Source organism: Orycteropus afer, unplaced genomic scaffold, assembly GCF_000298275.1.
Source record: "Orycteropus afer afer isolate SDZICR_OR568_19922 unplaced genomic scaffold, OryAfe1.0 scaffold00017, whole genome shotgun sequence".
Taxonomy (NCBI): Eukaryota; Metazoa; Chordata; class Mammalia; order Tubulidentata; family Orycteropodidae; genus Orycteropus; species Orycteropus afer.
The window spans coordinates 16871644-16884578 of NW_006921604.1; positions in this window are offsets into that span (position 1 = coordinate 16871644).

Sequence of the window (12935 nt, forward strand, 5' to 3'; positions counted from 1 at the left end):
ACAGAAAAACCAAACAACCTAAAAAACAGAAAAAAGAAAAAAAAATCAGGGCAGGGTGGAGCAGGGCACCCAGCCTCTGTCCAAATTCTCAAAATGGGATGGAATTCCTGCAGGCCCATAAAGTGGATGGGAGTGAGGGATGGCCCCACCTCTGTTTACCAAAATGGTGTAGGGTACAAGAGTAACAAGGGGAATGTCGCACCTTTCCAGTCATCCAGGCAAGTGGAGCCTGTCCTTAAGTCCCTGGAACCTGGGAGAATGCTGTCACTTCAAACATCCAAAATAGTCAAGCCACTTGTAAACATTCAAAACGGCTGCTTCCTCCAGACAGAAAAAAGTCCACAGCTCAGCCAGACTTCCTCTTCGCTGCTTCCTCTTTTATTCCCCAGCTGCCACAGCACTCCTCTGTGCAGTCCCTGGCTAGCTGGGCCAATTTTTAGGTTAATTCTTTGGTCCTACCACCACTCAGCAATATCCAAGCTGTCTGTGCCATCAGAATCGCTGCCCGACTGCAGCTCTGTGTGTCTCCTTTTTTGGTGTTTTCATGCACATTCTTCTGCTACTTGAAGTTTGTCCACTTCTATATCCTCTCCTTCAAGGCTCAGGAGTCCTAGATTATCTTCTGTATCAGTGTTAATTGGTTTCCCTTTTCTTTGTTGAAGAGGGTCTGTGCAGTCTTTCTGCTTATTCTGCCATCTTACCACTAGATATAACAAATACTTTTTTCAACAACAGAAATGCTGGCTATCCATGTGGATTTCGCACAGGAATCAGACTGATAACATCTATGGCAAGAGGTGATGGAAAATTTCAATATCTTCAGCCAAAACAAGGCTAGGAGCTGATTGTGGAACAGACCATCAACTACTCATAAGCAAGTTCAACATGAAGTTGAAGACTATTAAAACAAGTCCACAAGAGCCAGAATAGGTCCTTGACTATATCCCTCCTGAACTTAGAGATCATCTAAAGAAAAGATTTGATGCATTGAACACCAATGACCAAAAACCAGAAGAATTATGGGAGGACATCAAGAACATCATCTATGAAGAAAGAGAGGTCATTTAAAAATGAGAAAGGAAGAAAAGACCGAAAAATGGATGTTAGAAGGGACTCTGAAACTTGTCCTTAAGTAGAGAGTAGCTAAAGCAAATGGAAGAAATGACAAGGTAAAAGAGCTGAACAGAAGAATTCAAAGAGCAGCTTGAGCAGACAAAGCCAATAACTATAATAAAATGTGCAAAGTCCTGGAATTAGAAAACCACAAGGGAAGAACATGCTTAGCATTTCTCAAGCTGAAAGAATTGAGGAAAAATTTCAAGCATCGAGCTACAATATTGAAAGATTCCATGGGCAAAATATTGAATGATGCAGGAAGCATCAAAAGAAGATGGAAGGAATACACAGTCATTGCACCAAAAAGACCTGGCCAATCTTCATCCATTTCAGGAGGTAGTATATGATCAAGAACGATTGGTATTGAAGGAAGAAATCAAAGCTGAACTGAACTGGCAAAGAAGAAGGCTCCAGGAATAGATGGAATACCCATTGAGACATTTCAACAAACGAATGCCTGCTGGAGGCACTCACTTGGCTATGCCATTAGATTTGGAAGACAGCTACCTGGACAACTGACTAGAAGAGATCCATATTAGTACTCATTCCAAAGTAAGGTTATCCCCCATAATGTGGAAATTATCAAACAATATCATTGATATCACATACAAGTAAAATCTTACTGAGGATGATTCAGGAAGAGTTGCAACAGTATATTGACAGAGAACTTCCAGAAATGCAAGCTAGATTCAGAAGTGGACATGGAATGAGGGAGATCATTGCTGATGTCAGATGGATCTTAGCTCAAAGCAAAGAATACCAGAAAGTTGTTTACTTGTGTTTTATTGACTATACAAAAACATTTGATTGTGTTGATCATAACAAATTGTGGATAACATTAAGAAGAATGGAAATTTCAGAACACTTAATTGTACTCATGAGGAACCTGTACACAGAGCAGGAGGCTGTCATTCGAACAGAATAAGAGGAGACTGCATGGTTTAAAATCAAGAAGGAAGTGCATCAGGGTTCTATCCTTACACCGTGTTTACTCAATCTGTATGCTGAGCAAATAATCTGAGAAGCTGGACTATATGCAGAAGAATGTGGGATCAGGATTGGAGGAAGAATCATTAACAACCTGTGATATGCTGATGACACAACTTTGCTTTCTGAAAGTGAGGATGACTTGAAGCACTTACTGATGAAGATTGAAGAATATAGTCTGCCATATGGATTACATCTACATATAAAGAAAGCAAAAATCCTCACAACTGGACCTATAAACAATATCATGATGAATGGAGAAAAGACTGAAATTGTCAAAGATTTCACACTGCTTGGTTCTACAGTCGATGTCAATGGAGGAAGCAGTCAGGACATCTGACAATGTATAATACTGGGCAAATCACTTGCAAAGGACCTCTTTCAAGTGCTGCAGAGGAAAGATGTCTCTTTGAGGACTAAGGTGCGCCTGACAGAGGCCATGGTATTTTCAGTCACCTCATATGCATGTGAGACCTGGACAATGAATAAGGAAGATCGTATAAAAGTTGAATCTTTTGAGTTGTGTTGCTGGTGGAGAATTCTGAAAGTGCCATGGATTGCTAAAAGGTCTAACACATCTATCCTGGAGGAAGTCCATCTGGAATGCTCCTTGGAAGCAAGGATGGTCAGACTTCGTCTCACTTCCTTTGGTCATGTTGTAAGAAGAGACCATTCCCTGGATAAGGATGTCATGCTTGGTAAGGAGGAGGGTCAAGGAAAGAGGGGAAGGCCCTCAATGAGATGGATTGAAACAGAGGCTATGCCAATGGGCTCTAGTATAGCAAAAAATTGTGGAGCTAGTTCAGGACGGGCAGTGTTTCATTCTGCTGTGCATAGGGTCACTATGAGTCAGAGAGACTCGACAGCATGTATCAACAATAACAACATTGTAAATGGTGCTGAGTTCCTTATTGTCTTTTCTGCAATCTCTTTGCTGATGTAGAAGTATCCAACTGATTTTTGGATGTTGATCTTGTACCCTACCACTATGTTCCAGTAGATTTTTGACTGAGTCTCTTGGGTTTTCTAGGTATAGGATCAGATTATCAGCAAATGAGGATAGTTTGATTTCTTCCGACTCAATGGCACATAACAACAACAAACACCTTAGCAATTTGGATGCGTTTGATTTCCCTTTCTTGCCTATTGCCCTGGCTAGGATTTCCAAGACAATGTTGAATAGAAGTGGAAATAGAGTCATCCTTTTCCAGTTCTGTTTACAAGTGGTGTGGTTTCAGTCTTTCTCCACTGAGAATAATGTTGGCTGTTGATTTTGCATTTTTGCCTTTTATTATGCTGAGGAATGTCCCTTCTATTCCTATTTTGCTGGGAGTTTTTGTCAGAAATGGCTATTGGATTTTATCAAATGCCTTTTCTGCAATGATTGATATGATCATGTGGTTCTTTTTCTTTGTTTTATTTATGTGATGATTAACATTGATTATTTTTCTAATGAGCCATCTTTACATACCTGGTATGAGCCCCATTTGGTCATAAGGAATTATTTTTTTCATATACTGTTGGAGTCCATTAGGTAGATTTTGTTGAAGATTTTTGCATAATCTCATGAGGGATATTGGTCTGCAGTTTTCCTTTTGAGTGTTGTCTTTACCTGGTTTTGGTATCAAGGTTATGATTGCTTCATAAAATGAATTAGGGAGGATTCTATCCTTTTCTATGTTTCAGAATAGTCTGACTAGAATTGGTGTCAGTTCTTAGAATGTTTAGTAGAATTCTCCAGTGAAACCATCTAGGCCAGGATTCTTTTTTTGTTGATAATTTTTCTTTTTTATGATCTGTTCAATTTCTTTTTTTGTTATGGGTCTGTTCAACTTTTCCCCCTCACTGTGTGTTAGTTTAGGTAAGTCATGTGCTTCTAGAAATCTGTCCATTTCTTTTAGATTTTGAAATTTCTTTGAGTACAGTTCTTCATAGTATCCTGATATCACCCTTTTTATTTCAGTTGGTTCTGTTGTAATGTCGACCATTTCATTTCTTATTTGTTTTATTTGTAGTCTTTCCCTCTTTGCCTTTGTTAAATTTAACAGTTGTTTATCAATTTTATTAATCTTTTCAAAAAACCATCTTCTAGTCTTGTTGATTTTTCTCGATTGTCTTTCTATTTTCTGTTCAATTGATTTCTGCTTAAATCTTTATTTCCTTTCTTCTGGTTACTGTAGGCTTTTCTTGCTGTTCTTTTTCTAATTGTTGGAGATGTGGTTTAAAGTGTTGATTTTAGCTCTTTCTCTTCTTTGATGTGTGCATTTACTGATATAAATTGGCCTCTGATCACTGCTTTTGCTGTGTCCCAATGATTTTGGCATGCTGTGTTTTTGTTCTCATTTGATTCAAGGAATATTTAAATTTCATTTTGTATTTTTTCTATTACCAAGTTGTTCTTAAGGAGGATGCTGTTCAGTTTCCATGTGTTTGTTCTTTTTCCATTGATCTTCCTATTGTTGATTTTTAATTTGATAGCATTGTGATCTGAGAAGATGCTTTGCAGTATTTCAATGTTTTTAAATTTATTAAGACTTGCTTTTTGGTCTAATATATGGTCTGTCATGGAAATATTCCATGTGCACTGGAAAAGAATGTATATTGTGCTGTTGTTGACTAAAGTGCCCTCTAAATGTCTATAAGGTCAAGTTGGTGGATTCTCTTATTTAGTTCTTCTGCATCTTTGTTGAGACTGTGGACTCATCTATTTGCCTTTTCAATTCTGTTAGAGTCTGATTTATGTGTTTGGGGCTCTTTCTTTGAGTCCATTTTGAGTTTATATTTTCTTGTTCAATTGATCCTTTAATCATTTTACACTGTCCTTCCTTTTATGATGGTTTTTGTCTTGAAGTCAGTATTATCACAAATTAAAATTGCTCTTTTGCTGTTGTCATTTTCTTGATGCATCTTTTTCCAACCTTTGATTTTCAGTCTATTTTTTTTTTTCTTTTTCTCTAAGGTGTGTCTCTTGTAGACAACAGCATATTGATGGGTTATGTTTTCTTATCCAGCTTGCAATTCTCTGTCTCTTGAGTGGTGCATTTAATCCACTGACTTTCAGTGTAATTATGAACAAGTATGAATTGTCATTTAGTTATGTATTTTTTCATGGCATTCCTGGTTTCTTATTTCCCACATAATTTTCTGTGCTGAGCTCATATGTTTATGACTCGTGCTATCATTTCCCTTGTTGCTGTTGTTTTAGTGTTTGCTAAATATTTGTGCTTGTCCCCTTTTTTATTGTGATTTGAAGGTTCATAATTTTTTTTGAGGTGATTTATACTTTTCTCCCCAAGTTTAGAACAGTCCATTCTATCTTGCAACTCTCTTGACTTCCTCACCATTTAGCAGTTCTGTAATAACAGTATTTTTCCTTTCTTCTTGGTTTGTTGATGTCTTCATTTGCTAATTGATGTCTCTGGTTCTGTGTTTACAATCTTGTAAGCTAATTTTCTTTGGATACTTCCATAACTATGATAATTTCTGATTTATGTCATCTTGTGTAGTAATGATTGGTTGTTTGCTATTAGTGGTTCTCTGTTCAAAGGACTTCATTTAGTATCTCTTTTACAGTTGGTCTGGTTTAACAAATTCCCTTAATTTCTGCTTATCTGGAAATATCCTAATTTCACCATCATATATGGGGAACAATGTTGCTGGTTATATAATTCTTGGTTGGAAATTTTTCTCTTTCAGAATTTTTTATATACCATCCCATTGCCTGCATGATTTCTGCTGAAAAATCAGAGTTCAGTCTTATTGGTTGCCCTGTATAGGAAACTTTTCATTTTTTCACTGCTGGTTTTAGGATTCTTTCTTTGTCTTTGGTTTTGATGAGTTTGATGATGATACATCTTAGTGATTTCCTTATGGGGTCTGTCCTGTTTGGGGATTGTTGGACTTCCTGAATGGATATGTTCTCATCTTTCATCATATCAAGGAACTTCTCTTCCACAAATCTTGGACAATTTTCTCAGTGGTTTTCTTTTTCTCTTCCTGTTCTGGAATTCTAATTACACATAGATTATTCCTTTTAATGGTATCTCACATGAATCTTGGGCTTTCTTCATTTTGGTTTGATCTTTTTTCTGATTGATCCCTTTCCAAAGAAGAATTCAGGTTTTTGTCTTCAATCTCATTAATACTATCTTCCATTGATTAGATTCCACTCCTTTGCCCTATCAATGTGTTATGTATTTGTGAAAATTTAGTATTAATCCTCTGGATTTCTTTTCTTTTTTAAAATGCATTTTATTGAAATATAATTTATGTACAGTGAAATACACAAAACTAAAGTGACATGGGTCAATGCATTTTTTTTTTTTTTCACAATGTTCCCTCCCCTCCCATCCCTGGCAACCAACAAAGTTTCCCTCCATATATAAACCTTTTCTTGACTCTGGTAGCATAGTGCCTAAGGCACTTGACTGCTAATCAGAAGGCTGGCAGTTCAAACCCACCAGCCACTCCTCGGAAGAAAGGTTGGGCAATCCTACTTCTGTAGTGATACTGCCTCGGAAACCCAAGGAGGGGTCGCTATGAGTCGGGGCCGACTCAATGGCACATAACAACAACAACAACAACAACCAAAACAATGAACTAATACTATATTTGTCCTTCTGTGATTGACTTATGTCACTCAGCATAATGTCCTCCAAGTTCATCCATATTATATGGTGTTTTGCAGACTCTACATAATTCTTTAGTGCTTCATAGCATTCCAGTATGTGTATGTACCATAGTTTAGTCATCCACTCTTTCACTGATGAGCACGTAGGTTGTTTCCATCTTTTTGCTATTGTAAATAGTGCTGTGATAAACATGAGCATGCATTTATTTGTTCCTATCCTGGCTCTCACCTCTCTAGGATATATACCTAGTAATGGGATTGCTGGGTCAAATGGTATTTCCAATTCCAACTTTCTAAGGAATCGCCATACTGCTTTCCACAGTGGTTGTGTCACTTCACAGTCACATAAGCAATGTATGAGAATCCCAATCTCTCCACATCCCCACCAGCATTTGTTATTTTCTGTCTCATTGAATCTTGCCACCAGTGCTGGGGTGAGATGGTATATCTCATTGTTGTTTTGATTTACATCTCTCTGATGGCCAATGATTGTGAGCATCTTTTCATGTATTAGCTGACCACCTGAATATCCTCCTTGGTGAAGTGTCTATTCATGTCTTCTGCCCATTTTTCAATTGGATTGTTAATTCCTTTGGTGTTGAGGCATTGGAATTTTCCATCAATCTTAGAGATAAGTCCCTTGCCAGATATGTAATTATCAGCAAATATGAATTCTTTGCTGTCATTTTTGTCATGTGCTTTTTCATTGTGTTAATTTCTTTGTTACATATAATTTTCTATGCTGAGCTTTTTATGTTTATAAATCATGTCATCACTTCCTTCATTGCTATTGTTTTAGTATTTTCTAAATATTTATGCTGGTCCTCTTTATTTTGATGTGGAGATTTATCATTTTTCTTTGAGGTTACCCTGTGATTTATAGTTTTCTTCCCAAGTTTATAACAGTCCATTCTATCATGTAGTTGTCTTGACTTCCCTGCCATCTAGAAGTTCTGTAATGACACAGATTTTTTTACCTCCTTTTGCTTTGTAGTTGTCCTCATTTGTCGGTTGGTGTCTCTGGTTCCCTGCTTACAATCTTGTAGGCTTATTTACTGGGTATAGCTGGGTTGGTTTCTGAGTTATATCATCATGTGTGTTAATGGTTAGTTGTTGTTGGCTGTTGTTGCCTCTCTGTCTAAAGGGTTCCCTTTAGCATCTCTTGTAAGGTTAGTCTGGTTTTAACAAATTCCCTTAATTTCTGCTTATCTAGAAATGTCCTAATTTCACCATCATATTTGAGGGACAATTTTGCTGGGTATATAATTCTTAGTTGAAAATTTTTCTCTTTCAGTGTTTCATATATACCATCCCACTGTCTTCTCATCTGCATGGTTTCTGTCGAGAAATTCAAGCTTAGTCTTATTGGTTGCCTCTTGTAGGTAACTTTTCATTTTTCCCATGCTTCTCTAATGATTCTTTCTTTGTCTTTGGTTTTGGTGAGTTTGATGATGATATGTCTTGGTGTTTTTCTTTTGGGGTCTATGCTATTTGAGGTTCGTTGGACTTCCTGAATGGATATATTCTCATCTTTCATCATATCAGGGAAGTTTTCGTCCAACAAATCTTGGACAATTTTCTCAGTGATTTCATTTTTCTCTTCCTTTTCTGGAATTCCAATGCCACGTAGTTTATTCCTTTTGATGATATCCCACATTGAACCTTAGACTTTCTTAATTTTGTTTTGATCTTTTTTTCTGATTGATCCCTTTCCAAATAAGTATTCAGGGATTTGTCTCCAATCTCATTAATTCTGTCATCCATCGCATCAATTATCCCACTTTGCGCTGTCAATGTGTTATCTATTTCTGACAACTTAGTATTAATCTTCTGGATTTCTATCTGTAGATTTAGAATAATTTCTAATTTTTCATTTATTTTGTCTTTTTTTTTGTTATATTTTCTTCCAAAATTCTTCTAGGGTTTTGTCTGTGTTTTTCTTGATCTGTCTCTCAATCCTTTGAAGATACCTAAATATAATTATTTTGAATTCCTTATCAGGGAGTTCCAATGCTGTGTCTTCCTCAGGGATGTGTTTTGGATCTGTAACCTGGTCCTTTGTTTCTCCTGCTTTATCTTGCTTCTTTGTGTGGACTGTGATGCTCTGTTGTCTCTGAGGCATTGTGACATTTTTGTGTTTATATTTAATTGGTGATTATATGTTGGAGTGACTTGCCCACAATTTTCATTGTCTTTGTTTTGTTTGTATATTATCTATGCAGGCGAGGTACTGTGCTGTGCTCCTCTATTCACTCATTGACAGCACTTATACACTCACCACCTGTCTCCTTTCTTTTGTTAGCCTCTTGTATGTCCTTGCTGACTCAGGCAAACAGAGCCTGTTTTTAGGTCCCTGGAATCTGAATGAGAATATTATTCCTTTAAAATCCAAAATGGTTGCCACTTGTAAACATTCAAAATGACTGTGCCCTCAGTCACTTTAAATATCAAAAATGGCCACCACTTGTAAACATTCAAAATGGCTGTGCCCTCGAACACTTTAAAAATCCAAAATGGCTGCCACGTGTAAAGAATCAAAATGGCTGTGCCCTCTGGACAGCAGAAAATCCACAGCTCAGGTTGTCTCCCTCCTTGCTGTTTCCCTTCCTAGTCATAGGCCGCCAAAGCAGTTGTTCCTGCAGCCCTTGGTGACCAGGACTGATCTTTAGATCAATTCTCAGGTCTCAACACCACTTGAAAATATTCAGGCTGTTGGTCTTGTCAGAGTAGCTGATAGTCCACAGCTCCGACCATCTCTGTACTCACTGTTTTCATTCAGGCTTTTCCACTAGTTGGTGCCTAGTCCACTTCTTTATAATTCTTTTCAAAGCTCAGGGTTGCAGATTATCTTCTGTATCTCTGTCAATTGATTTTTCTTTTTTTTGTTGAAGAGGGTCTATGTCGTTTGTCTGCCTATTCTTCCATCTTACTGGATGTCCCGTCTTCTGGATTTCTATCTGTAGATTATGTAATATTTCCAATTCTTCAATTATTTTGTCATTTTATTCTTGCATTTTTTCCCTGAAATTGTTCCAGGGATTTGTCTGTGTTTTCCTTAATTTTATCATTGTTTTTCTTGATCTGTCTCTCAATTCTTTTAAGATACCTAAGTATAATTCTTATTAATTCCATATGAGATAGTTCTTATGTTGTTTCTTCCTGAGGGATATGTTTGGGGTCTATATCCTGCTACTTTGTTTCTACATTTTATCTTGCTTCTTTTCTTGGACTGTGATGGTCTGTTTATCTCTGAGAAATTGTGACTCTGTTTTATTTATATTTAATTAGAGAGTATGTTGGAGTGATTTGCCCAAGATTTTGTTTTCCTTTTCTTTTGGGGGAGGATATGTCTGAGTAAGCAGAGTACTGTGCTCCTCTATTCACTAGTTGGCAGCTCTTATGCACTCACCACCTGTCTCCTGGTGGTTGTGATAGGGAATGAGAGTGGCTGCACAGTTCTCTGTTAACTGTTTGTGAAAAGCATTTAAGGGTGAACCAGTCTCTTCTTTGTAGTTGTTTATTGTAGACCAGTTGGTGGAGAAGGGAGTGGTGGTTCTTATTCAGTAAGTGGAGCTGCAGAAGGTGCAGGTGTGTTTGCATCGTATGGGCATGATTGCTGTCTCCCACTCAGACAAAAACAACAATCAAAAAAACATTAAAAAAGTGGACAAAAAAACATACTGCATAAACACACAAATCACCAAAAAGAGAAAAGAAAAAAAAAAGGATAAAAACATGGAAAGGTCGTAAAATGAGAGAGGATATTTAAAGAAATACTTTAAAAAGCCAAAGAAATATCCATAGAAAAATGGAGGAAAACAAAAATAAAAACAAAACCCCTGAAATATCTTGGGAGGGGCAATAAGAGAAAAGAGTAGGAGAATAATGAAGAAAAAAAATGAGAAGAGTGCAAAAATAAAAACAAGGAATGGGGAGAACTACAACAAAGAAAAAATGGGAACCAGGAACAGGGAAAAGAGAAAAAGCTGAAACTAGAACCTGGCAAGAGAAGAATAAATAATAATAATAGTAAGGACAAAAAATAATAATTTAAAAACTAACAGAAGCAAACAAACCAAAAAAAAAAAAAAAGAAGAAGGACAAAGTCTGGGCTGGGCAAGGCAGGGCACCCAGGCTCTGTCAGAGCATACAGACTGGGATGAAATTCCTGCTGGTCCAGAAGATGGGTAGGAGTGAGGGATGGATGCACCTCCATTCATCAAGAGGGTGTGGGGCATAAGAGTAACAAGGAGAATGTCACATTTTTCCAGTTGTTTGTGTCTGGAATGTCCATGCAGTTCCCAGCAAGTGAAGCCTATTCTTAGGTTGCTGGAATCTGAGAGAATGCTGTCCCTTTAAATATGAAAATAGCTGAACCACTCTTAAACATTCAAAATGGCTGCACTCTCCAGACAACCAAAATCCACAGCTCAGCCCAACTCCCTCTTAGCTGCTTCCCCTTTTATTCACCAGCCACTCATGCAGTCCTCTGTGCAGCCTCTGGCTGTTGTTATTGTTGTTATGTGCCATCGAGTTGGACCCGACTCATAGTGATACCTCCTTGGATTTCTGAGGTGGTATCACTATGGAAGTAGATTTCCCAACCTTCCTTCTGAGGAGTGGGTGGTGAGTTTGAACCTCCAGACTTCTGATTAGCAGTCAAGTGCCTTAAGCACTATGCTACCATAGCTCCTGTTGTTGTTGTTGTTATATGCTGCCGAGTTGGACCCGACTCATAGCGACCCCTCCTTGGGTTTCCGAGGCAGTATCACTACGGAAGTAGGATTGCCCAACCTTCCTTCCAAGGAGTGGCTGGTGGGTTTGAACTGCCAGCCTTCTGGTTAGCAGTCAAGTGCCTTAGGCACTATGCTACCAGAGCTCCTACCATAGCTCCTAGCAGGGCTGATTTTTAGGTTAATTCTTAGGTCCTAACACCACTTGGCAATATCCAAACAGTCCATGCTGTCAGGATCACTGACAGACTGCAGCTATGTCTTGTTTTTCAATGTTTCCATGCAGGTTCTTCTACTAGTTGAAGTTTAGTTCATTTCTGTATCTACTTTTCAAAACTCAGAGCTCCAGGATTGTCTTCTGTATCTGTGTTAATTGGTTCCTGTTTTCTTTGTTGAAGAGGGTCTGTGTAGTTTGTCTACCTATTCTATCATCTTATGAGAACTTGCCTATGGTATGAAATTTTTAAAAGAATAAGAACAAATGCACATGCACACACAAGTGAGTACAAGTAAAACGGGAGATACAAAGAAAATAGGTGGATTGTACCTATGTTAATATACTGGTTGTAATATTAGCTGTTATGGATGATACTGCTATAAGTATCTGTGTACAAATTTTTGCAAGGACATGCATGCTTTTAATTTTCCATACTCAATACCAGTTGAATTGCTGCATCATAGCATAGCATTGTTACAGTTTTGACCAACTACCAAACTGTTTTCAAAGAAAATTAATCATTTTACATACACTTACTCTGGTTACCTAGTGCCACTCTGACAGGAATATACCACAAATGGGATGGCCTTAACAAACAGGAGTTTATTCTTACAATTTGGAGGCTTAAGTCCAAATTCAAAGTGCCATGCTCTACGGGCTGGGTGAAAACCCCTCAACCTTGGGTTGCAGCTCTGCCTCCTGCTCCCAGCCCGCTGGAGCTAGAGGCTTTTCTTCACTCAGCTACTAGCTGCTGAGGCTGAAAAACTTAAGGTTGACAAGTAAAAGGGCTTAGTCCCGATGTTACCAAATCACGTTGCAGGCCATTAATTTAAGTCCATTGAAAGTCCCGAGGTTGGCAGAGCATGACAGGCTGCTAAACAATGACACGGCTACATGCAGGGTTCAAGGTGCCATAAGCTAGAGACCATTCCCAAAGGTGCTTCCTATATATGGGAAACAGACCACACACCCAAAACAGCTACTCAACTTCTGCAATATTTTCCACCATGGAGTTAATTACCAGTCTCACCATGGGGAATCACTATATCCAGCTGCCCAGCCATTCAACCAGACCCAGCCAAGTTGACACACAGATTTAACCACTACACCCAGAGATAATGCATTAGTGTTCCAATATTTTGTCATCCTTTTTAACGCTTCTTCATCTTTTCTATTAATGTGGTTTAAGTGATTTTGGAGTGGTAGCTTGTTCTCATTCAGAATTATATTTTCTTAATTATTAATTTTCTTG